At 39.9% G+C, this 25,465-nt stretch overlaps 1 protein-coding gene across 4 annotated transcripts in view; it reads right to left on the bottom strand.

Moving 5' to 3' along the window:
• SEPTIN10 (septin 10) overlaps positions 1–25,465 on the bottom strand; it is a 96,787-nt gene that overhangs the window by 54,575 nt on the left and 16,747 nt on the right. The gene's annotated exons all lie outside the window — the stretch shown is intronic.

The following is a 25,465-nucleotide window of genomic DNA, read 5'->3' as shown; positions in this document are numbered from 1 at the left end:
CCACACCTGCAAGAACCCAGCGCCTTGTGAAGGGGGTAAGATACAAGCCCCAGCCCGGCGGGACCCGAGCGCCCCTCCCCCCGGCTCCCAGCGGGTGGAGAGAAACCGGAGCGGTTTTTTTTATTTTTATTTTTTGGCGAGCGCTTTTTGGAAGCCTTAGAGGGACGGGCCCCCGTTGCTGGGGAGGCAGGGTGGCGGGACCGGTGAGGAGGTGCCTGGGAACGGCGCCGGAGGACAAAGAATATCCCGCGTTTCTCCCTGCGAGACCTGGGGGCGGGTGCCTGAGACCGGTGCCTGAGGACGGAGGAGGTCGCGCGTTTTTCCCCTTTTTTTTTTTTTCTCTTTTTGGCGAGCGCTTTTTGGAAGCCTTGAAGGGACGGGGACCCCAGTGCTAGGGAGGCACGGTGGCGGGACTGGTGAGCGGGTGGCTGGGACCGGCGCCTGAGGACAAAGAATATCCCCCGTTTTTCCCTGCGGGACCGGTGGGCTGGTGCCTGAGACCGGCACTTGAGGGCAGAGGAAATCGCGCGTTTTTCCCCTTTTTTTTTTTTTCTCTTTTCTGCGAGTGCTTTTTGGAAGCCTAAAAGGGACAGGGACCCCGGTGCTAGGGAGGCAGGGCGGCGGGACTGGTGAGCGGGTGCCTGGGACCGGCACCTGAGGACAAAGAATATCCCGCATTTTTCCCTGTGGGACCGGTGGGTGGGTGCCTGAGACCAGCACCTGAGGACGGAAGAAATCGCGCGTTTTTCCCCTCTTTTTTCTCTCTTTTTGCCGAGTGCTTTTTGGAAGCCTTGAAGGGACAGGGACCCCGGTGCTAGGGAGGCAGGGCGGCGGGACTGGTGAGCGGGTGCGTGGGACCAGTGCCTGAGGACAAAGAATATTGAGCGTTCCTTCCCTGCGGGACCGGTGGGTGGGTGCTTTTTGGAAGCCTTGAAAGGACAGGGACCCTGGTGCTAGGGAGACAGGGCAGCAGGACCAGTGAGCGGGTGCCTGGGACCGGCACCTGAGGACAAAAAAAAAAAAAAAAAAAAAAATCGCTTGTTTTTTCCTTTTTTTTCCTTTTTTTTTTCTCTTTGTTTCTGTTCCCTCTCTCATTGTCGCTGCTGTTGTTTTGGTTTGGAGAGTGCTTTTTGGAAATCTTAAAGGGGCAGGACAGGTCACTTAGACCAGAAGCAGGGAATCTGGGGATCTCTGGGCACTCTAACCCCCTGGGCAGCAGGGAGCACAGAGGCCCCTTACGGAGATAAATAGTCTCCTGGCTGCTCCCCCTCCAACGGGGCTCCACCATTTTGGAGGAACAGCCCCAGCCAGGCCAAGCCCACAGCAACAGCGGAGATAAACCCCAAAGCAACTGGGCAGGAAGCAGAAGCCCTGTCTGCGCACAGCTGCCCAGCACAAGCCACTAGAGGTCGCTATTCTCCCAGGAAAAGGCTACAAACCAACAAGAAGGGAAGCTCTTCCAGCGGTCACTTGTACCAGCTCTGCAAACTATCTCTATCACCATGAAAAGGCAAAACTACAGGCAGACAAAGATCACAGAGACAACACCTGAGAAGGAGACAGACCTAACTAGTCTTCCTGAAAAAGAATTCAAAATAAAAATCATGAACATGCTGACAGAGATGCAGAAAAAAATGCAAGAGCAATGGGATGAGATGCAGAGAAAAATGCAAGAGCAGTGGGATGAAGTCCGGAAGGAGATCACAGATGTCAGGAAAGAGATCACAGAAGTGAAACAATCCCTGGAAGGATTTATAAGCAGAATGGATAAGATGCAAGAGGCCATTGAAGGAATAGAAGCCAGAGAACAGGAACGTATAGAAGCTGACATAGAGAGAGATAAAAGGATCTCCAGGAATGAAACAACACTAAGAGAAATATGTGACCAATACAAAAGGAAAAACATTCGTATTATAGGGATACCAGAAGAGGAAGAAAGAGGAAAAGGGATAGAAAGTGTCTTTGAAGAAATAATTGCTGAAAACTTCCCCAAACTGGGGGAGGAAATAATCGAACAGACCATGGAATTATACAGAACCCCCAACAGAAAGGATCCAAGGAGGACAACACCAAGACACATAATAATTAAAATGGCAAGGATCAAGGACAAGGAAAGAGTTTTAAAGGCAGCTAGAGAGAAAAAGGTCACCTATAAAGGAAAACCAATCAGGCTAACATCAGACTTCTCAACAGAAACCCTACAGGCCAGAAGAGAATGGCATGATATACTTAATGCAATGAAACAGAAGGGCCTTGAACCAAGGATACTGTATCCAGCACGACTATCATTTAAATATGATGGTGGGATCAAACAATTCCCAGACAAGCAAAAGCTGAGGGAATTTGCTTCCCACAAACCACCTCTACAGGGCATCCTACAGGGACTGCTCTAGATGGGAGCACCCCTAAAAAGAGCACAGAACAAAACACACAACATATGAAGAATGGAGGAGGAGGAATAAGAAGGGAGAGAAGAAAAGACTCTCCAGACAGTGTATATAACAGCTCAATAAGCGAGCTAAGTTAGGCAGTAAGATACTAAAGAAGCTAACCTTGAACCTTTGGTAACCACGAATCTAAAGCCTGCAATGGCAATAAGTACATATCTCTCAATAGTCACCCTAAATGTAAATGGACTTAATGCACCAATCAAAAGACATAGAGTAATAGAATGGATAAAAAAGCAAGACCCATCTATATGCTGCTTACAAGAAACTCACCTTAAACCCAAAGATAAGCATAGACTAAAAGTCAAGGGATGGAAAAACATATTTCAGGCAAACAACAGTGAGAAGAAAGCAGGGGTTGCAGTACTAATATCAGACAAAATAGACTTCAAAACAAAGAAAGTAACAAGAGATAAAGAAGGCCACTACATAATGATAAAGGGCTTAGTCCAACAAGAGGATATAACCATTCTAAATATATATGCACCCAATACAGGAGCACCAGCATATGTGAAGCAAATACTAACAGAACTAAAGAGGGAAATAGACTGCAATGCATTCATTGTAGGAGACTTCAACACACCACTCACCCCAAAGGATAGATCCACCGGGCAGAAAATAAGTAAAGACACACAGGCACTGAACAACACACTAGAACAGATGGACCTAATAGACATCTATAGAACTTTACATCCAAAAGCAACAGGATATACATTCTTCTCAAGTGCACATGGAACATTCTCCAGAATAGACCACATACTAGCTCACAAAAAGAGCCTCAGTAAATTCCACAATATTGAAATTCTACCAACCAATTTTTCAGACCACAAAGGTATGAAAGTAGAAATAAATTCTACAAAGAAAACAAAAAGGCTCACAAACACATGGAGGCTTAACAACATGCTACTAAATAATCAATGGATCAATGAACAAATCAAAATAGAGATCAAGGAATATATAGAAACAAATGACAACAACAACACTAAGCCCCAACTTCTGTGGGATGCAGCGAAAGCAGTCTTAAGAGGAAAGTATATAGCAATCCAGGCACACTTGAAGAAGGAAGAACAATCCCAAATGAATAGTCTAACATCACAACTATTAAAACTGGAAAAAGAAGAACAAATGAGGCCTAAAGTCAGCAGAAGGAGGGACATAATAAAGATCAGAGAAGAAATAAACAAAATTGAGAAGAATAAAACAATAGCAAAAATCAACGAAACCAAGAGCTGGTTCTTTGAGAAAATAAACAAAATAGATAAGCCTCTAGCCCAACTTATTAAGAGAAAAAGAGAGTCAACACAAATCAACATAATCAGAAATGAGAATGGAAAAATCACGACAGACTCCACAGAAATACAAAGAATTATTAAAGACTACTATGAAAACCTATATGCCAACAAGCTGGAAAACCTAGAAGAAATGGACAACTTCCTAGAAAAATACAACCTCCCAAGACTGACCAAGGAAGAAACACAAAAGTTAAACAAACCAATTACAAGCAAAGAAATTGAAACAGTAATCAAAAAACTACCCAAGAACAAAACCCCGGGGCCGGACGGATTTACCTCGGAATTTTATCAGACACACAGAGAAGACATAATACCCATTCTCCTTAAAGTGTTCCACAAAATAGAAGAAGAGGGAATACTCCCAAACTCATTCTATGAAGCCAACATCACCCTAATACCAAAACCAGGAAAAGACCCCACCAAAAAAGAAAATTACAGACCAATATCCCTGATGAATGTAGATGCAAAAATACTCAATAAAATATTAGCAAACAGAATTCAACAGTATATCAAAAGGATCATACACCATGACCAAGTGGGGTTCATCCCAGGGATGCAAGGATGGTACAACATTCGAAAATCCATCAACATCATCCACCACATCAACAAAAAGAAAGACAAAAACCACATGATCATCTCCATAGATGCTGAAAAAGCATTTGACAAAATTCAACATCCATTCATGATAAAAACTCTCAGCAAAATGGGAATAGAGGGCAAGTACCTCAACATAATAAAGGCCATATATGATAAACCCACAGCCAGCATTATACTGAACAGCGAGAAGCTGAAAGCATTTCCACTGAGATCGGGAACCAGACAGGGATGCCCACTCTCCCCACTGTTATTTAACATAGTACTGGAGGTCCTAGCCACGGCAATCAGACAAAACAAAGAAATACAAGGAATCCAGATTGGTAAAGAAGAAGTTAAACTGTCACTATTTGCAGATGATATGATACTGTACATAAAAAACCCTAAAGACTCCACTCCAAAACTACTAGAACTGATATCGGAATACAGCAAAGTTGCAGGATACAAAATCAACACACAGAAATCTGTAGCTTTCCTATACACTAACAACGAATCAATAGAAAGAGAAATCAGGAAAACAATTCCATTCACCATTGCATCAAAAAGAATAAAATACCTAGGAATAAACCTAACCAAGGAAGTGAAAGACTTATACTCTGAAAACTACAAGTCACTCTTAAGAGAAATTAAAGGGGACACTAATAAATGGAAACTCATCCCATGCTCATGGCTAGGAAGAATTAATATCGTCAAAATGGCCATCCTGCCGAAAGCAATATACAAATTTGATGCAATCCCTCTCAAATTACCAGCAACATTCTTCAATGAATTGGAACAAATAATTCAAAAATTCATATGGAAACACCAAAGACCCCGAATAGCCAAAGCAATCCTGAAAAAGAAGAATAAAGTAGGGGGGATCTCACTCCCCAACTTCAAGCTCTACTACAAAGCCATAGTAATCAAGACAATTTGGTACTGGCACAAGAACAGAGCCACAGACCAGTGGAACAGATTAGAGACCCCAGAAATTAACCCAAACATATATGGTCAATTAATATTTGATAAAGGAGCCATGGACATACAATGGCAAAATGACAGTCTCTTCAACAGATGGTGCTGGCAAAACTGGACAGCTACATGTAGGAGAATGAAACTGGACCATTGTCTAACCCCATATACAAAGGTAAACTCAAAATGGATCAAAGACCTGAATGTAAGTCACGAAACCATTAAACTCTTGGAAAAAAACATAGGCAAAAACCTCTTAGATATAAACATGAGTGATCTCTTCTTGAACATATCTCCCCGGGCAAGGAAAACAACAGCAAAAATGAGCAAGTGGGACTACATTAAGCTGAAAAGCTTCTGTACAGCGAAAGACACCATCAATAGAACAAAAAGGAACCCTACAGTATGGGAGAATATATTTGAAAATGACAGATCTGATAAAGGCTTGACGTCCAGAATATATAAAGAGCTCACACGCCTCAACAAACAAAAAACAAATAACCCAATTAAAAAATGGGCAGAGGAACTGAACAGACAGTTCTCCAAAAAAGAAATACAGATGGCCAAGAGACACATGAAAAGATGCTCCACATCGCTAATTATCAGAGAAATGCAAATTAAAACTACAATGAGGTATCACCTCACACCAGTAAGGATAGCTGCCATCCAAAAGACAAACAACAACAAATGTTGGCGAGGCTGTGGAGAAAGGGGAACCCTCCTACACTGCTGGTGGGAATGTAAATTAGTTCAACCATTGTGGAAAGCAGTATGGAGGTGCATCAAAATGCTCAAAACAGACCTACCATTTGACCCAGGAATTCCACTCCTAGGAATTTACCCTAAGAACGCAGCAATCAAGTTTGAGAAAGACAGATGCACTCCTATGTTTATCGCAGCACTATTTACAATAGCCAAGAATTGGAAGCAACCTAAATGTCCATCTGTAGATGAATGGATAAAGAAGATGTGGTACATATACACAATGGAATACTACTCAGCCATAAGAAGTGGAAAAATCCAACCATTTGCAGCAACATGGATGGAGCTGGAGAGTATTATGCTCAGTGAAATAAGCCAAGCGGAGAAAGAGAAATACCAAATGATTTCACTCATCTGAGGAGTATAGGAACAAAGGAAAAACTGAAGGAACAAAACAGCAGCAGAATTACAGAACCCAAAAATGGACTAACAGGTACCAAAGGGAAAGGAACTGGGGAGGATGGGTGGGCAGGGAGGGATAAGGGGAGGGAAGAAGAAGAGGGGTATTAAGATTAGCATGCATGGGGGGGAGGGAGAAAGGGGAGGGTGGGCTGCACAACACAGAGAGGACAAGTAGTGACTCTACCACATTTTGCTAAGCTGATGGACAGTAACCATAATGTGGTTGTTAGGGGGGACCTGATATAGGGGAGAGCATAGTAAACATAGTATTCTTCAGGTAAGTGTAGATTAAAAATTAAAAAAAAAAAAAAAAGAAAGAAAGAAAGAAAGAAAAGGGGGATTACTCCTTAACAGGATAAAACTATTGGTAAATCAAAGATCAACGCATGCTTTAAATATCCTTAATGTTGATCACTTAAAGGGTGTCAGATGATCAGCTATGGAGGTACTCTTTTCTGATAATATTCCTTTCTCTTAATTAAAAAAAAAAAAAGAAAGCAGTTACTGTGTGCTGACCTCCAATGAGTTCTGCACAGTGGTATAGAGGGCATGTCAAAGTGTGGGCAAAGGGTCTGTTTGTTTCTACGCAGAAGATCAAGGCCTAGCTTGGATACCCAGAAAATGAACTAAGATACGATATGAGGAGGAGCTTCCGGCATCAGCACTCTCTGGAGGACTCGTGCCAGGGGATGATCATCAAAAAGCCTCCACAGGGATCCGGACGATGCTGCGGTTGTGGCTGCATCCAGCCCACCGTCTCCTGGACTTGCCATAAGAAGGAGGAGGGAGATGTCTAGGCTGGCATGTGCATACAGTGAGACAACGAATTTGACTGGATCTGTACTGTTGGAACTCAACCAGGAGTTGGGAGGGGTGCAAGTTGTAGCACCCCAAAATCTCATGACTATAGACTATCTATGGTTAAAAGAACATATGGGATGTGAACAGATCCCAGAAATGGGCTGCTTTAATTTGTCTGATGGTTCAAGTACAGTTGGACAATATCCATCATATCATAGATAAATTTTCACAAATGCCTAGGGTGCCTAAATGGTTTTCTTGGCTTCACTGGAGATGGCTGGTAATTATAGATTTGCTTTGTTTATGTCACCGTATTCCTATTATGTTAATATGTGTGTGCAAATTAGTTAGTAGTTTAAAACCTATACATACTTAAGGTACTATACAAGAAGATATGTCAAAGAAATAATCAATCCTCCCAAGTTTCCTTCATATGCTACATCTATAGCTTTTCTTCTTCCTTCCTAATTACAAACCTTAAATAGAATTCGTGCCTCATATCGAATTTACCGAGTATCATAATTCCTCCAGGTGGTAAAGATACCTCGAGACAAGTGCTGGGCATAGAAGCCACAGGGCATAAATCTGCAAAGAAGTAAAAAGCTAACCTTTGCAAACAATATGGCTTCTCTCTCACTTACCAACTTTACATTTCCCTGTATGGCCCCGGAAAATGACTGGTTAGCCAGAGACGGGTAAGATTCCTCAAGGGAGGAACAACCTAAGACAGGCACAGTCGCAGGGGGGCCATCAGGTGAGAATTTGGGGATCAACAGAGGTGAGGCTCAGAACCTCACCCCCCCTGCTTTGAGAGAAATCTTCTGCATCCGTGGATGTCTTGCTGCCCTTGTCTAGCCTGGATTAATACTTAGTCCATAGGCACACACCTGATCATCTGATCATCTATATTTGCCTTCTTACAGCACTAAACTATGTTTTCTACCTTTATCTTGCATCTACCTACCACTTCAGCATTTTATTAAAAATAAAAATAATAATAATAATAGGAGAAATGTGGGATCAACATATAAATCAAGTACAAAAATCAAATGAATATTCATATTTGACCTGATGGTTTATAGGTCATATTGCATGATCAAAACCGAAAGTTTCTGTGATGAATGCCCTTGTACTGTTCACCATGTAAGAATTTATTCACTATGTAAGAATTCGTTCACCATGTAAGAACTTGTTCGTTATGCTTCAGAAGATTGGAGACTGACGAGAATTAGGCTTGAGATGGATTAATGATTGTACATTGAGCATTGACCCCCCTATACTGAATTTTATTGTTGTTAACAACCATTTGATCAATAAATATGAGAGATGCCCTCTCAAAAAAAAAAACAAAAAAAAAAAACCTGCACACCTACTCCCTAGAAGGAAAGAAACTATATACAGATTACCCTTAACTCCTGGCCCAGTCTAACATTTATTTTTTACAGGTTGTAATATACAGTGAATCACAGAAAACAGTGCAGAACATTCTGGGAAAGGTGGAGGCAGGTCAGGTTCTCCACTTTCTTGAAAATTTCAGTTTGGATAGTTCTAGCAAAACAGTGGAGGTAGCACACATTTGTCCTGGGGTGGGGTTCCTGAAAGACATGGAGCAGATGACTTCCTTCCTATCAGACAATTCTGGGAAAACATTTAGTGATTCTTTCACAAAGGACCTTAGTTAACAATTTTTTTCCCCTACCTGGGAACATTGCTGAAACTGCCTGATAGCCTCTCTGGATAGAAAAATGAGCCTTGGAGAAACAGAATTCAGACTTTGCTTTTACAACAGCTTTTAGCTTCCCTTTCCCACAATTTTTATCTTTATAAAGTTCATCCAAGAAATAGAATCAAAGTTTTCAAATTGTCCCCTGGTGTTTCTTGAAGTTCTTTAGGACAAAAAAAAATACAAGTAATAGAATGAAAAGCAGAGTGGTCAAAATAGTTATCTGGGCCTAATTTGCGGGTTTTGCAAGGACAGGATTCTTTGGCATTAAACAATACTCTGAAAGATTACGCAGACCTGTTATTTAAAACCATTTTATTAAATCTTTGGTTAAGGAAACTTTAAGATGAAGTTGATAGTGCTGATTTAAATTTTCCTAAACACAAGTAGTACCATTATCTATTCAAATTATGCAGAGGAAGATCCTAGAAGTCAATGCTAATTATAACCCAGTGGGGAAAAAGGAATCCTACTGAAATCAGTAAAACTGGGCAGCTTGAGGCTAAGCAACTGTCAGCCTCCCGGGGGCACATCCTGCCTCAATCCCCCAGCATAGTCTCAGTCCAGGCAGCTCAAAGCCCAAGTCCCCTTAAAATATCACCTCAATTTTACCATCATCTCCAACAAGCACAAAAGTTAAAGGTAACTACAAAGTCTAATATTCAGCCTTGAAAAATCATGAAGACAGAAATTTTTTATCGTAGTTCATGTAAAAAAGGGGGATTTCAAGCTTACCAAGAGCTTATTAGAGTAATAAATGTGGCTGCTTAAAATACAAATGCAATCTTATTTTGTAATTACTTTCCCCCCAAATCAGAAATTTTATGTTTATTCTAGGAAAAAATAACATTTCTTATTGTGTCACTTTAGTAGTACTGCAAAGACTATCCCTCTTGTGGAACTCAAGAGGTGAGCTACTCAGATCTCCCTTCAAGCAAGAACTAGCCCTTTGGCTACAAAGAATGAAAGTTCACTGCCAGCCTCCAGCTGCTGAGCCTTAAAGATCTGTATAATATTCAACCCAAGACCACTCTGCTACCAGGTAACTGAAGCCAAGCACTGCACACAGTGGGGTATCAGGGCATGGCCCCTTCTGCCCTAGGCAGGCAGAGCTCTGCATTGGGTGGACCCAAACTTGCCAGATCTGCATGGCCTCTGAGACTCATGGCCCAGCTCTGCTCCCTAACCTCTTCCCTTTCAGAGCTGTCAAGATCTGCATCAGGGGCCTGAAGCCTTTTCCTCTCCTTCACAGGTATTACGTCCCTCCCATTTCCACCCTTAATCAATCTCTAGCACTCCTAACCCTTCAGCATCTGCTTTCCAGTGGATTCAGAGGGACACCACCTGTATAAGAATCAAACATTCTACACATCTGATAATTTCCTTGTGATAAATTCCTAGCATGTAATTACTAAACAAATGTATAAACATACTGCCAAACTCCCCCTCAAAGAGGCTGTACCTACTTACATTTCCAAAATTAATACAAAAAATGAAGTGTCCAGGGGATTCCTCAAGATGACGGTGAGTGGAGTGGTGGAAATCTCATCCCCAAACAATTTATATTTTGAAAATACAGCGAATACAACTATTCCTAAAAGAGAGGCCAGAAGATACAGTACAACAGCCAGGCTACATCTACATCTGCGAAAACTCAGAATTTCATGAAAAGGATAAGATACAAGCCACGGCCAGGCGGGACCCGAGCACTCCCCCAACCCCAGCTCACCAGCGGGAGGAAAAGAAAAGAATTGAGTGGGGAGGGAGTGAAAGCACAGGACCGCTGAACAACTAGCCCTAGTAATCTGCACCAGGAGCACAGACACACAGTGCACGGTGTACTGGATATAAGAGAAACAGAAAAGTAAAATCTGAGACAGAGACTGCGAGCAGGTCCCCACAGCTGGTTCCTCTGGGACAAAAGAAAAGTGGGTGCTTTAAAACTCTTAAAGGGACAAGGGTTTAACAGGTGGACAAAATTGTCCTGCCACACTTAACCCAGCAGGCTGGGAATTTTAAGCAATTTCAGGCGCCCTAACCCTCTGGGTGGCAACAAAGCTCCAAAGAACCTCACAGCGATAAACAGCCTGCAGTTCATTAAATGCCACCAGCACTGCAAGCAAACCAGCTGACCCGCCATTGCTGTGGACCACCCAGGGAGCAGCCCTGCCCACAGCAACCACACAGTCTTCTCCAAGTGAGCAGCTAACCGGGCCAGACCCAGAGGCTGACCCCTGCATGCAGCTGCACAGCAGAAGCAGAGGAAGCTGGTGTAAAGTCCGGAAGGCATGAAGGGGTGCCGTTCTCACAGGAGAACACACGCCACTCATCTGCGACCCCAGTCAGTGCCCTAGGCTACCCAAAGGGCTGCCCTGTCAATGGCAGCTCAGGAGATTAACACAGAGACTGCTCCCTCTGTGCGGGCAACTGGCACAGGCAGAAAAGGGCAAAGCGACCAGCAAGCAGGAAGGAACTTTGTTCTCCCAGTGGACACACGTGCCACTCACTGTCGAGGACTTCTATGGTCATGAAAAGGCAGAAGAACCTGGTCCAGTCTAAAATCACTCAAACACCTGAGAGAGGGCCTGGTGAGACAGATACAACCAATGTTCCTGAAAAAGGATTCAAAATAAAAGTCATAACCATGCTGATGGAGCTGCAGAGAAATATGCAAGAGTGAAGGGATGAAGTCCAGAGGGAGATAACAGAAATGAAACAAGCAATGGAAGGAGGGACTTAAAAGCAGGTGCAAGAGACTGTTAATAGAATAGAAATCAGAGAACAGGAATACAGAGAAGCTGAGGCAGAGAGAGATAAAAAAAAAAGGATCTCTAGGAATGAAAGAATGTTAAGAGAACTGTGTGATCCAAATGAAACAATATTCACATAATAGGAGTACAAGAAGAAGAAGAAGAGAGAAAAAGAGATAGAAAGTATCTCTGAAGAAATGACTGGTGAAAACTTCTCCAAGCTGGGGAAGAAAATAGTCTCTCAGACTATGGAAGCCCACAGATCTCCCAACACAAGGTACCCAAGGAGAACAACACCAAGACATGAAATAATTAAAATGGCAAAGTTCAAAGACAAGGACAGGGTATTAAAAGCAGCCAGAGAGGGAAAAAACATCACCTACAAATGAAAACCCATCAGGCTATTACCGGGATTCTCAAAAGAAACCTTACAGGCCAGAAGAGAATGGCATGATATATTTAATGCAATGAAACAAAAGGGCCTTGAGTCAAGAATAGTGTATACAGCAAGATTATCTTTTAAATTTGAAGGAGAGATTAAGTAATATCCAGATAAGGAAAAGCTGAGGGAATTTACCTCCCACAAACCACCTCTACAGAGTATTTTAAAGGGACTGCTATAGATGGAAGCACTCCTAAGGCTAAATAGATGCCACCATGGAAAATAAAATCCAGATAAGAAAGCAGTCCAACCAAATACTAATAACTAAAGGCAAAAAATAAAATCAGCTATCCACAAAAGCAGTCTAGGGAAAAATAAAAGAGTACAGAATAAAACAACCTAACATATAGAGTGGAGGAGGAAGACTAAGAAGGGAGAAATAAAGAATCATCAGACTGTGTTTATAATAGCATAATAAGTGAGGTAAAATTAGACGGTAAGATAGTAAAGAAGCTACCCTTGAACCTTTGGTAACTGTGAATCCAAAGCCTGCAATGGCAATAAGTACATATCTATTGATAATCACCCTAAATGTAAATGAACTGAACACAATAATCAAAAGACAGAGTAATAGAATGGATAAAAAAGCAAGACCCATCTATATGCTGCTTACAAGAGACTCACCTCAAACCCAAAGACATGCACAGACTAAAAGTCAAGGGATGGAAAAAGATATTTCATGCAAACAACCAGGAGAAAAAAGCAGGTGTTGCAGTACTAGTATCAGACAAAATAGACTTCAAAACAAAGACAGTAACAAGAGATAAAGAAGGACATTACTTAATGATACAGGGGTCAGTCTAACAACAGGACAGAACCATTATAAATATCTATGTACCTGACAGAGAGAGGATTAAAAATGGTGAGAGGCGAGATAGAGGCTTCCTTCTAAAACCACATACATATAATACAAAAATATAATTAATACAACTAATCCAGAGATTAACAAGAAAGAGGATGGCACCAGACTGCACACACCTGGAGAAAAGAGCAGACCTCACTGAACAGGGTAATGTATCAGAACTGTGGCTCCGCGGGACCCAAGCCCTTACCCCACCCCAGCTCACCGGTGGGAGGGAGGAAGAGAAACTAAGCAGGGAGGGAGTGGAGGCTTGGGACTGCTGAATACCTAGCTCTGGAGATCTGCTCTGGGAGCAAAAACCTACATTTCATGGTGCTTTCATGATACTCTCATGATTATGGGGTTGGAAAGCTAAGACAGCCAGAATTCCTGGAAAGACTGAGATGTCAGCGGCTTGTAAAAAGCAGGGATCCATATCTGGCTGCTCTGGGACAAAAGCTTATACCTGTGTGCTCGGTCCACTGGTTCAGGCAGTGGAGACAGGCACAGCAGCTGGGAAGCAGGAAACAGCTCTTTCCTCCCCCCGGGGCACCAATCCCACTCCCCTGCGACCCCCGACATTGCTTCAGGGGCTGAGCAGCTCTAGAGAGTAGAGCTTCTGGACACTAGAGGGCGCCATACACAAATATGAAACACCAAAGGAACTTGGTACCGAGTAAAATTAGTAACAACCCCTGAGAAAGATGACATGGACATTATGACTCTTCCTGAAAGGGAGTTCAAAATAAAAATCATTAACATGCTAATGGAAGTATGGAAAGATATTCAAGAACTCAGGAATGAATTCTGGTTGGAAATTTAATTGTTGAAGAGCATAATGGAGGGTATTAAAAGCAGATTGAATATGGTGGAGGAGACGATAAATGAAATAGAAATTAGAGAAGAGGAATACAAAGAAACTGAGGCACAGAGATACCAGAAGAAGAAGAAGAGAGAGAAAGGGATAGAAAGTATCTTTGAGGAGGTAACTGCTGACAACTTCCACAATCTGGGGAAGGAGATAGTCTCTTAGGACATGGAGATGCACAGATCTCCCAACATAAGGCACCCAAGGAAGACAACACCAAAACATACAGCAATTAAAATGGTAAAGATAAAGGATAAGGACAGACTGTTAAAAGCAGGCAGAGAGAAAAATTAGAACATGTACAAAGGAAAGCCCATCAGACTAACATCAGACTTCTCTGCAGAAACCTTACAGGCCAGAAGGGAGTGGCATGGTGTATTTAATGCAATGAAGCAGAAGGGCTTGGAACCAAGATTAATTTATCCGGCCAGATTATCATTTAAATTTGAAGGAGGAATTAAACAATTTCCAGATATTCAAAAGCTGAGAGAATTTACCTCCCACAAACCATCTTTACAGTGTATTTTGGAAGGACCGCTATAGAAGGAAGTGCTCAAAAGGTTTAGTAGCTGTCACAAGAGTTAATAAAAACACAGAAAAGAAAGTAGAACACCTAATTACTAAGCAACTGCAAAATTAAATTAAGTATCCCCAAAGTGAATCAAGCGACAGACAAAGAGTACAGAATATGATACTTAATATACAAAGAATGGAGGATGAAGAAAAAGGAGAAGAAAAAGGAAAGAACCCTTAGATTGTGTTTGTAATAGGATATTAAGTGAGATAAGTTAGACTCTTAGATAGTAAGGAAGTTAACCTTGAACCTTTGGTAACCACAAATCTAAACACTGCAATGGCAATAAGTACATACCTGTTGATAATCACCCTAAATGTAAATGGACTGAGTGCACCAATAAAAAGACATAGAGTCACTAAATGGATAAAAAAACAAGACCCATCTATATGCTACAAGAGACTCACTTTAAACCCAAAGACATACATAGACTAAAAGTCAAGGGATGGAAAAACATATTTCATGCAACTAATAGAGAGAAAAAAGCAGGAGATGCAGTACTTATATCAGACAAAATAAACTTCAAAACAAAGAAAGTCAAAAGAGACAAAGAAGGATATTACATAATGATAAAGGGGGTCAATCCAACAAGAAGATATAACCATTATAAATATCTATGCTCCCAACACAGGATCACCTACATATGTGAAACAAATACTAACTGAATTAAAAGGGGAAATAGAATGCAATGTATTCATTCCAGGAGACTTCAACACTCCACTCACTCGGAAGGACAGATCAACCAGACAGAAAAGAAGTAAGGACACAGAGGCACTGAACAACACAATAGAACAGATGGACCTAACAGACATCTACAGAACTCTATACCGAAAAGGAACAGAATACACATTCATCTCAAGTGCACATGGAACATTTCCAAGAATAGACCATATACTAGGCCACAAAAAGATCATCAGTAAACTCAAAAACATTGAAATTGTACCAACAAGTTTCTCAGACCACAAAGGTACGAAACTAGAAATGAATTACACAAAGAAAATGAAAAATCCCACAAACACATGGAAGCTCCACAACATGCTCCTAAATAACCAATGGATAATGACCAAATAAAAACAGAGATTAATCAATATATGGAGACAAATGACAACAATAATTCAACAGTGCAAAATCTGAGGGACGCAGCCAAGGCCATGCTAAGAGACAAGTATATTGCAATACAGGCCTATCTCAGGAAAGAACAATCCCATATAAGCACTCCAAACTCGCAATTAATGAAACTAGCAAAAGAAGAACAAATGAAGCCCAACATCAGTAGAAGGAGGGACATAAAAAGATCAAAGCAGAAATAAATAAGATCAAGAAGAATAAAACAATAGAAAGAATCAATGAAAGCAAGAGCTGGTTCTTCGAGAAAATAAACAAAATAGATACACCCATAGCCAGAATTACCAAGATAAAAGGAGATATACACATAAACAGAATCAGAAATGAGAAAGGAAAAACTACTACGGACACCACAGAAATACAAAGAATTATTAGAGAATACTATGAAAAATTACATGATAACAAACTAGATAACTGAGAAGAAAAGGACAAGTTTACAGTAAAATAGAACCTACCAAGGCTGACCAGAGAAGAAACAGAAAATCTGAACAGACCAATTACTGTTCAGACCAATAATCTGAACAGCAATGAAATTGAACTGGTAATCAAAAAACTACATAAGAAAAAAACTCCTGGAAGAGAAAGATGGCTTCACCGCTGAGTTTTATCAAACATTTAGTGAAGACATAATACCCATCCTCCTTAAAGTTTTCCAAAGAGTAGAAGAAGAGGCAATACTTCCAAACTCATTCCATGAGGCCAGCATCACTCTAATACCAAAACCAGGCAAAGACAACACAAAAAAAGATATTACAGAACAAATCCCTGATGAACATAGATGCAAAAATACTCAACAAAATATTAGCAAACCAAATTAACAAATACACCAAAAACATCATCCATTATGATCAAGTGAGATTTATTCCAGGGATGCAAGGATAGTACAACATTAAAAAATCCATCATCATCAGCCACCACATCAACAAAAAAAGACAAAAATCACATGATTATCTCCATAGATGCTGAAAAAGTATTTGACAGTATTCAACATCCATTCATGATAAAAACCATCAACAAAATGGGTATAGAGGGCAAGTACCTCAACATAATAAAAGCCATACTTGATTGACAAACCCACAGCCAACATTATACTTAACACTGAGAGCCTGAAGGCTTTTCTATTAAGATCAGGAACAAGACAGGATGCCTACTTTCCCCACTTCTATTCAACATTGTACTAGGGGTCCTACCCTCAGCAATCAGACAAACACAAAGATAAAAGGCATCCAGATTGGCAAGGAAGAAGTTAAACTGTCCCTGTTTGCAAATGACATGATATTATACATAGAAAACCTTAAAGAATCCACTCAAAAACTACTACTTCTAATATCTGAATTCAGTAAAGTTGCAGGATACAATATTAATAGACAGAAATATGTTGCATACATATACACTAACGATAAACTAGCAGAAAGAGAAATCAGGAAAAAAATTTGATTCAAAATTGCATTCAAAAGAATAAAATACCTAGGAATAAACCTAAACAAGGAAATGAAAGACTTATACACTCAAAACTACAAGACACTCATGAGAGAAATTAAAGGAGATAACAATAAATGGAAACACATTCTGTCCTCATGGATAGTAAGAAATAATATTGTGAAAATGGCCATCCTGCCTAAAGCAATCTATAGATTCAATGCAATTCCTATCAAAATAGCAAGAGCATTCTTCAACGAACTAGAGAAACCCATTCTAAAATTCATATGGAAGCACCAAAGACCCCAAAGAGCCAAAGCAATTCTGAGAAGGAAGAATAAAGCAGGGGGAATTAAGCTCCCCAACTTCAAGCTCTACTACAAAGACACAGTAATCAAGACAATTTGGTACTGGCACATGAAGAGACCCAGAGACCAATGGAACAGACTAGAGAGCCCAGATATAAAGCCAAACATATATGATCAAATAATATATGATAAAGGAGCCATGGACATACAATGGGGAAATGACAGTCTCTTTAACAGCTGGTGTTGGCAAAACTGGACAGCTACATGCAAGAGAATGAAACCGGATAATTGTTTAACCCCATACACAAAAGTAAATGCAAAATGGATTAAAGACTAGAATGTAGTCATAAAACCATAAAACTCTTAGAAGACACCATAGGCAAACATCTTGTGAATATAAGCATGAGCAACTTCTTCTTGAACACATCTCCTTGAGCAAGGAAAACAAAAGCAAAAATGAACTCATAGGACTATATCAAACTAAAAAGATTCTGTATGGTAAAGGACACCATCAACAGCACAAAAAGTCATCCTACAGTATGGAGAATATATTTGTATATGACTTATCTGACAAGGGGTTAACATCCAAAATATATAAAGAACTTACATGCCTCAAGACCCAAAAAGCAAATAACCTGATTAAGAAATGGGCAGAGGATATGAAGAGACAGTTCTCCAAAGAAGAAACTCAGATGGCCAACAGACACATGAAAAGATGCTTCATATCACTAATCATCAGGGAAATGCAAATTAAAACCACAATGAGGTATCACCTCACACCAGTACGGATGGCCATCATTGAAAAGACTAAGAACAACAAATACTGGTGAGGATGCAGAGAAAGGGGAACCCTCCTACACTGCTGGTGGAAATGTAAATTAGTTAAACCATTGTGGAAAGCAATATGGAGGTTCCTCAAAAAACTAAAAATAGAAATACCATTTGATCCAGGAATCCCACTCCTAGGAATTTACCCAAAGAATACAACTTCTCAGATTCAAAAAGGCATACACACCCCTATGTATATCGCAGCACTATTTACAATAGCCAAGATATGCAAGCAACCTAAGTGCCCATCAGTAGATGAATGGAAAAAAAGATGTGGTACATATACACGATGGAATACTATTCAGCCATAAGAAAGAAATAAATCCTACCATTTGCAACAACATGGACAGAGCTTGAGGACATTATGGTCAATGAAATAAGCCAGGCAGAGAAAGACAAATGCCATGATTTCCCTCATTCGTGCAGTATAACAATGAAGCAAAACTGAAGGAATTAAAATAGCAGCAGACTCAGATACTCCAAGAATGAACTAGTGGTTACCAAAGGGGAGGGATGTGCGAGGGCTGGTGAGGAGGGAGGGAGAAGGGGACTGAAGGGTATTATGTTTAGTACACATGGTGTGGGGGATCATGGGAGAAGAGTGTAGCACAGAGAAGGCACATAGTGCATCTGTGGCATCTTACTACTCTTATGGTCAGTGACTGCATTGGGGTATGGGTGGGGACTTGATAATATGGATAAAAGCAGTAACCACATTATTTTTTCATGTGAAACCTTCATAAGAGTGTATATCAATCATACCTTAATAAAAAAATATCTATGTACCCAACACAGGAGCACTGACATATGTGAAACAAATATTAACAGAATTAAAGGAGAAAATAGAATGCAATGCATTCATTTTAGGATATTTCAACACACCACGCACTCCAAACGACAGATCAGCCAGACAGAAAATAAGTAAGGATACAGAGGCACTGAACAACACACTAGAACAGGTGGACCTAACAGACATCTACAGAACTCTACACCCCAAAGCAGCAGGATACACATTCTTCTAAAGTGCACGTAGAACATTTTCCAGAACAGAATACTAGGCCACAACAAGAGTTTCAGTAAATTCAAAAAAACTGAATTGTGCAAAGCTCTCAGATGACAAAGGTATAAAACTAGAAATAAATTATACAAAGAAAACAAAATGGCTCACAAACACATGGAGGCTTAACAACATGCTCCTAAATAATCAATGGATCAATGACTAAATTAAAACAGAGATCAAGCAATATATGGAGACAAATGACAACAGCACAATGCCCCAACTTCCGTGGGACACAGCGAAGGCAGTTCTAAGAGGAAAGTAAATAGGAATCCAGGCCTATTTAAAGAAGGAAGAACAATCCCAAATGAATAGTCTAAAGTCACAATTATTGAAACTGTAAAAAGAAAAACAAATTAGGCCCAAAGTCAGCAGAAGGAGGGACATAATAAAGATCACAGAGGAAATAAGTAAAATTGAGAAGAATAAAACAACAGAAAAAAATGAAACCAAGATGTAGTTGAGAAAATAAACAAAACAGATAAACCCATAGCCAGACTTCTTAAGAGAAAAACAGAATCTACACACATCAACATAACCAGAATGAGAAAGGAAAACTCATGATGGACAACACAGAAAAACAAAGATTTATTAGAGAAGACTATGAAAATCTATATGCTAACACACTGAATAACCTAAAACAAATGGGCAACTTTCTAGAAAAATACAACCTTCCATTACTGAACAAGGAAGAAACAGAAAATCTAAACAGACCAATGACCTGCAATGAAATTGAGTTGGTAATCAAAAAACTATCCAGGAACAAAATCCGTGGGCCAGATGGATTCACTGCTGAATTTTATGAGACATTTAGACAAGACATACTATCCATACCTCCTTAAAGTTTTCCAAAAAATAGAAGAGGAGGGAATACTTCCAAACTCATTCTATGAAGCCAGCATCACTCTAATACCAAAACCAGGCAAGGACCCCACCAAAAGAAAATTACAGACCAATGAACATAAATGCAAAAATACTCAACAAAATATTAGCAAACCAAATTAAAAAATACATCAAGAGGATCATAAACCATGACCAAGTGGGATTCATCTCAGGGATGCAAGGATGGTACAACATTCGAAAATCCATCAACATTATCCACCACATAAACAAAGAAAGACAAAAATCACATGATCATCTCAATAGATGCTGAAAAAGCATTTGACAAAATTTAAGGTCCATTCATGATAAAAACTCTCAACAAAATGGGTATGCAGGGCAAGTACCTCAACATAATAAAGGCCATATATGATAAACCCACAGCTAACATACTGAACAGCAAGAGGCTGAAGGCTTTTCCTCTGAGATCGGGAACAAGACAAGGATGCCCCTTCTCCCCACTGTTATTCAACATAGTACTGGAGGTCATAGTCATCGCAATTAGATAAAACAAAGAAATACAAGGAATCCAGATGGTAAAGAAGATGTCAAACTGTCACTATTTGCAGATGACATGATATTGTACATAAAAAACCCTAAAGACTCCACTCCAAAACTACTAGAACTAATATCAAAATTCAGCAAAGTTGAAGGATAAAAAATTAATACACAGAGACCTGTGGCTTTCCTATACAATAACAATGAACTAATAGAAAAAGAAACCAGGGAAACAACTCCATCCACAATCGCATCAAAAAGAATAAAATACCTAGGAATAAACCTAACCAAGGAAGTGAAGACATATACCCTGAAAACTACGAGACACTCTTAAGAGAAATTAAAGAGGACACTAAGAAATGGAAACTCATTCCATGCTCCTGGTTAGGAAGAATTAATACTGTCAAAATGGCCATCCTGCCCAAAGCAATCTACAGATTCAATGCAATCAATATCAAAATACCAACAACATTCTTCAGTGAACTGGAACAAATAATTCTAAAATTCATATGGAACCACCAAAGACCCTGAATAGCCAAAGCAATTCTGAGAAGGAAGAATAAAGTCAGGGGGGATCTCACTTCCCAACTTCAAGTTCTACTACAAAGCCACAATAATCAAGATAATTTGGTACTGGCACAAGAACAGAGCCACAGACCAGTGAAACAGAATAGAGACTCCAGATATTAAACCAAACATATATGGTCAATTAATACACAAAAAAGCAGCCATGGACATACAATTGGGAAATCACAGTCTCTTCAACAGCTGGTGTTGGCATAACTGGACAGCTACATGTAAGAGAATGAAATCGGATTATTGTCTAAACCCTAACACAAAAGTAAATTCGAAATGGATCAAAGAACTGAATGTAAGTCATGAAACCATAAAACTCTTAGAAAAAAGCATTGGCAAAAATCTCTTGGACATAAACATGAGCGACTTCTTCATGAACATATCTCCCCGGGCAAGGGAAACAAAAGCAAAAAATGAACAAGTGGGACGATATCAAGCTGAAAAGTTTCTGTACAGCAAAGGACACCACCAATAGAACAAAAGGCATCCAACAGTATTAGAGAATATATTCATAAATGACAGATCCGATAAAGGGTTGACATCTAAAATATATAAAGAGCTCACACACCTCAACAAACAAAAAGCAAATAATCCAATTAAAAAAATGGGTAGAGGAGCTGAACAGACAGTTCTCCAAAGAAGAAATTCAGATGGCCAACAGACACATGAAAAGATGCTCCACATCGCTAGTCATCAGAGAAATGCAAATTAAAACCACAATGAGATATCACCTCACATCAGTAAGGATCGCCACCATCCAAAAGACAAACAACAACAAATGTTGGTGAGGTTGTTGAGAAAGGGGAACCCTCCTACACTGCTGGTGGGAATGTAAATTAGTTCAACCATTGTGGAAAGCAGTATGGAGGTTCCTCAAAAAGTTCAAAACAGAAATACCATTTGACTCAGGAATTCCACTCCTAGGAATTTACCCTAAGAATGCAGGAGCCCAGTTTGAAAAAGACAGATACACCCCCATATTTATCACAGCACTATTTACTAGCTAAGAAATGGAAGCAACCTAAGTGTCCATCAGTAGACGAATGGATAAAGAAGATGTGGTACATATACACAATGGAATATTATTCAGCTATAAGAAGAAAACAAATCCTACATTTGCAACAGCATGGATGGAGCTAGAGGGTATTACGCTCAGTGAAATAAGCCAGGAGGAGAAAGACAAGTACCAAATGATTTCAGTCATATGTGGAGTATAAGAACAATGAAAAAACTGAAGGGACAAAAAAGCAACAGAATTTCAGAACCCAAAAATGGACTAACAGTTACCAAAGGAAAAGGACTGGGTAGGATGGGTGGAAGGGAGGGATAAGGGGGGGAAAAAAAGAAAGGGAACAATAGGATTAGCATGTATAATGGGGGTGCATGGGGAGGGCTGTGCAACACAGACAAGACAAGTAGTGATTCTACAGCATTTTACTACGCTGATGGATAGTGAATGTAATGGGGTTTGTTGGGGGTACTTGGTGAAGGGGGGAGTCAAATAAACATAATGTTCCTCATGTAATTGTAGATTAATGATACCAAAAAAAAGAGAAAAATCCTAAAGGATCCACTTCCAAACAACTATAACTAGTATCTGAATTCAGCAAAATTGGAGGATACAAAATTAATATACAGAAATCAGTTGCATTCTTATACATTAACGATGAACTAGGAGAAAGAGAAATCAGGAAAATTCCATTCACAATTGCATCAAGAATAAAATATACCTAGGAATAAATCTAACCAAGGAAGTGAAAGACCTATACCCTGAAAACTACAAGACACTCTTAAGAGAAATTAAAGAGGACACTAATAAATGGAAATTCATCCCATGCTCCTGGGTAGGAATAATTAATATTGTCAAAATGGCCATCCTGCCTAAAGCAATCTACAGATTCAATGCAATCACTATCAAAATACCAACAGCATTCTTCAATGAACTGGAACAAATAGTTCTAAAATTCATATGGAACCACAAAAGACCCCGAATAGCCAAAGCAATCCTGAGAAGGAAGAATAAAGCAGGGGGGAAAGTTGCTTAGCAACTTCAAGCTCTACTACAAAGCCACAGTAATCAAGATAATTTGGTACTGGCACAAGAACAGAGCCACAGACCAGTGGAACAGAATAGACAGTCCAGATATTACCCCAAGCATATACGGTCAATTAATACATGATAAAGGAGCCATGGATATACAATGGAGAAATGGCAGCTTCTTCAACGGGTGGTGTTAGCAAAACTGGACAGCTACATGTAAGAGAATGAAACTGGATCATTGTCTAACCCTATACAGAAAAGTAAACTAGAAATAGATGAAAGACCTGAATATAAGTCATGAAACCATAAAACTCTTAAAAAAAACATAGGCAAAAATCTCTTGGACATAAACATGAGCGACTTCTTTAAATCTCCCAGGCAAGGGAAACAAAAGCAAAAATGAACAAATGGGACTACATGAAGCTGCAAACCTTCTGTACAGCAAAGGACACAATTAATAGAACAAAAAGGCATCCTAGAACAGTATGGGAGAATATATTCTTAAATGACATATCCGATAAAGGGTTGAAATCCAAAATATATAAAGAGCTCATGCACCTCAACAAATAAAAAGCAAATAATCCAATTAAAATAAAGGGCAGAGTATCTGAACAGACACGTCTCCAAAGAAATTCAGATGACTAACAGGCCCATGAAAAGATGCTCCACATCGCTAATCATCAGAGAAATGCAAATTAAAAGCACAGTGAGGTATCACCTTACACTAGTTAGGATGGCCACCATCCAAAAGACAAAGAACAACAAAGGTTAGGGAGGATGTGGAGAAAGGGGAACCCTCCCTACATTGCTGGTGGGAATGTAAATTAGTTCAACCATTGTGGAAAGCAGCATGGAGGTCCCTCAAAAAACTAAAAATAGAAATACCATTTGACCCAGGAATTCCACTCCTAGGAATTTACCCTAAGAATGCAGCAGCCCAGTTTGAAAAAGACAGATCCACACTATGTTTATCGCAGCACTATTTACAATGGCCAAGAAATGGAAGCAACCTAAGTGTCCATCACTAGACGAATGGATAAAGAAGATGTGGTACATATACATAATGGAAGAAAAGAAATCCTACCATTTGCAATAACATGGATGGATCTAGAGGGTATTATGCTCAGTGAAATATGCCAGGTGGAGAAAGACAAGTATCAAATGATTTCACTCATCTGTGGAGTACAAGAACAAAGCAAAACCTGAAGGCACAAAACAGCAGCAGACTCACAGAACCCGAGAATGGACTAACAGTTACCAAATGAAAAGGGACTAGGGAGGATGGGTGGGAAGGGAGGGAAAAGGGGGAAAAACGGGCATTACAATTACCACACATAATGTAGGGGTGGGGCACGGGGAAGGCAGTACAGCACAGAGAAGACATGTAGTGATTCTATAGCATCTTACTACGCTGATGGACAGTGACTGTAATGGAGTATGTGGTGGGGACTTGATAATGGGGTGAGTGTAGTAACTATAATGTTGCTCATGTAACTGTACATTAATGATACAAAAAAAATGAAGGGTCCGTTTCATTATATGGGCATGTATGTAGAGTATTAACAATTTTTAGGTGTTTGTCAATCTGATAGGAAAAAACTGACATCTTAATTTGACTTGTTATTTTGAACATTTCTTTTCAGTTTAATGGCCTGAAAAGTATATAGCTTAGTTTCATAAATCACCAGTTCATGTTTTTCCCATTTGCCTATTTTCTCTTATTATCAAAGGCTGTTGGATATAATTCTATGTTTGCCATGTACACTGTAAATATCTTCTCCTGATTTGCCAGTCATCCTTTCAGTTTTCATGGAGTCCAATCTACCAATCTTTTCCTTTATGATTTCTTCCTTAAATGTAAATCTTAAAAAATCTGTCCACACCCTGCAGTTTAAAGAAACAAAAACTGCACCTAAATTTTGCCAAGTTCTTTTATAGTTTCATGTCTCACAGAGGAATTTTTAAGCCTTGTAAAAGTTACTTTATAGTAGTGAGTTAGGGTAATCTTACTTTTCTCAACACTGCTAGCCTAGTGCCCCATCAAGGGACAGCATAATATATTCAAACATCTATAGTCTGACTTAGAGAAATCAATCTCCCAGGGGAAAATGTAGTTTCCCATGAACAGATAAGAGAAGCCACTTGACCCAGCAAGGAGGAACTCCTGAGGGGCCAGAGCTGTCCTGCAACAGTGGGACAGGTTCTACTGGAAGGGATGTAGCTGCTGGCTCTGGGGGGCATGGAGGGAAGGGTGGTTCAAACAGTGACACAGTCATCATCAACTGGG

This window comes from Manis javanica, chromosome 1 (assembly GCF_040802235.1).
Source record: "Manis javanica isolate MJ-LG chromosome 1, MJ_LKY, whole genome shotgun sequence".
Taxonomy (NCBI): domain Eukaryota; kingdom Metazoa; phylum Chordata; class Mammalia; order Pholidota; family Manidae; genus Manis; species Manis javanica.
This window is presented reverse-complemented; position numbering and strand designations above follow the sequence as displayed.